This window comes from Dunckerocampus dactyliophorus, unplaced genomic scaffold, assembly GCF_027744805.1.
Source record: "Dunckerocampus dactyliophorus isolate RoL2022-P2 unplaced genomic scaffold, RoL_Ddac_1.1 HiC_scaffold_50, whole genome shotgun sequence".
NCBI classification, from domain to species: Eukaryota; Metazoa; Chordata; class Actinopteri; order Syngnathiformes; family Syngnathidae; genus Dunckerocampus; species Dunckerocampus dactyliophorus.
The window spans coordinates 50001-52500 of record NW_026559886.1 but is presented as its reverse complement, the minus strand read 5'-3'; positions in this window follow the sequence as shown (position 1 = coordinate 52500).

The following is a 2500-nucleotide window of genomic DNA, read 5'->3' as shown; positions in this document are numbered from 1 at the left end:
CTCCAGGGGTTTTCCAAGAGCGGCACAGCCCCAGCTCACGTCCGTGTTTCAGTGCGTCAAAAGCGGATTCAAAAGTGTGCTTTTCTCGGTACTTCCCCTGGAGGTCAGTGTTTCTAAAAACTGGGTTTCCGAAATCGTGCTGGAGGTGTTTTGGTCAACCAGGAAAAATGGCATTTACGGGAGAGGGTAAAGTATACCCCCCCCCCCCCTCTCGGCTGATTTACCCTCTCCCGTAAACGCGTTTTTTCCTGGTCGACCAAAACACTCATTGACTCCCATTCATTTGACACTTTGTCATTTTTTCAGCACTTTTTTCGCGCATTGGGTACTCCGCCCATTCACTCCCATTCATTTGACACTTTGTCGTTTTTCCAGACCTTTTTTCACGCATTGGGTACTCCGCCCATTCACTCCCATTCATTTGACACTTTGTCGTTTTTTCAGCACTTTTTTCGCGCATTGGGTACTCCGCCCCATTCACTCCCATTCATTTCACACTTAGAAAAATCATCCGAGCGGCTCTCCACGCATTTTATAGCCGCTTTGGGGCTCCAGCCGCCTCGGCCTTCATTTCTGACTAGGCTCGTGTGGACTTTGTCGTTTTTTCAGCACTTTTTTCGCGCATTGGGTACTCCGCCCCATTCACTCCCATTCATTTCACACTTTGAAAAATCATCCGAGCGGCTCTCCACGCATTTTATAGCCGCTTTGGGGCTCCAGCCGCCTCGGCCTTCATTTCTGACTAGGCTCGTGTGGACTTTGTCGTTTTTTCAGCACTTTTTTCGCGCATTGGGTACTCCGCCCCATTCACTCCCATTCATTTGACACTTTGAAAAATCATCCGAGCGGCTCTCCACGCATTTTATAGCCGCTTTGGGGCTCCAGCCGCCTCGGACTGCATTTCTGACTAGGCTCGTGTGGACTTTGTCGTTTTTTCAGCACTTTTTTTACACATTGGGTACTCTGCCCCATTCACTCCCATTCATTTGACACTTTGAAAAATCATCCGAGCGGCTCTCCACGCGTTTTATAGCCGCTTTCAGACTCCTGCCGCCTCGCCTGCACTTCCGCCTCGGTCCGTTAGGATTTAGGCCTTTTTTCAGCACTTTTTCTCCGTTTCTCCGGGGCGACAGCGGCTCTCCACGCATTTTATAGCCGTTTTCAGACTCCTGCCGCCTCGCCTGCACTTCCGCCTCGGTCCGTTAGGATTTAGGCCTTTTTTCAGCACTTTTTCTCCGTTCCTCCGGGGCGACAGCGGCTCTCCACGCTTTTTATAGCCGTTTTCAGACTCCTGCCGCCTCGCCTGCACTTCCGCCTAGGTCCGTTAGGATTTAGGCCTTTTTTCAGCACTTTTTCTCCGTTTCTCCGGGGCGACAGCGGCTCTCCACGCTTTTTATAGCGGTTTTCAGACTCCTGCCGCCTCGCCTGCACTTCCGCCTAGGTCCGTTAGGATTTAGGCCTTTTTTCAGCACTTTTTCTCCGTTTCTCCGGGGCGACAGCGGCTCTCCACGCTTTTTATAGCGGTTTTCAGACTCCTGCCGCCTCGCCTGCACTTCCGCCTAGGTCCGTTAGGACGTGGGCCTTTTTTCAGCACTTTTTCTCCGTTTCTCCGGGGCGACAGCGGCTCTCCACGCTTTTTATAGCCGCTTTGGGGCTCCAGCCGCCTCGGCCTGCATTTCTGACTAGGCTCGTGTGGACTTTTTCAGCACTTTTTTTGTGCATTGGGTACTCTCGCCCATTGACTCCCATTCATTTGACACTTTGTCATATTTTCAGCACTTTTTTGGCGCATTGGGTACTCTCGCCCATTGACTCCCATTCATTTGACACTTTGTCATATTTTCAGCACTTTTTTGGCGCATTGGGTACTCTCGCCCATTGACTCCCATTCATTTGACACTTTGTCATATTTTCAGCACTTTTTTGGCGCATTGGGTACTCTCGCCCATTGACTTCAATGCATTTACTGCAACTCCTGCCTGTGTCCGCCAGAGGGCGTCTGGCTTAACAGCGGCTCTCCACGCTATTTCTATCCGCTTTGAGGCTCCAGGCAGCTCGGCCTGGGTTTCTGAATTTCTCCCTTGACACTTTGTTACTTTTTCACCTTTTTTCTCATTTCATCCAGGGACACAGCGGCTCTCCACAGACTTTCCCGCGGCCCCTGGGCTCCAGGACCCAAGGCATGGGTTTCTGAATTTCTCCCTTGACACTTTGCCATTTTTTCACCTTTTTCTTCATTTCATCCAGGGACACAGCGGCTCTCCACAGACTTTCCCGCGGCCCCTGGGCTCCAGGCAGCTCGGCCTGAGTTTCTGAATTTCTCCCTTGACACTTTGCCATTTTTTCACCTTTTTTCTCATTTCATCCAGGGACACAGCGGCACTCCACAGACTTTACAGCCGCCCCTGGGCTCCAGGCAGCTCGGCATGGGTTTCTGCCTAGCTCCCTTGACACTTTGCCATTTTTTCACCTTTTTTCTCATTTCATCCAGGGCAACAGC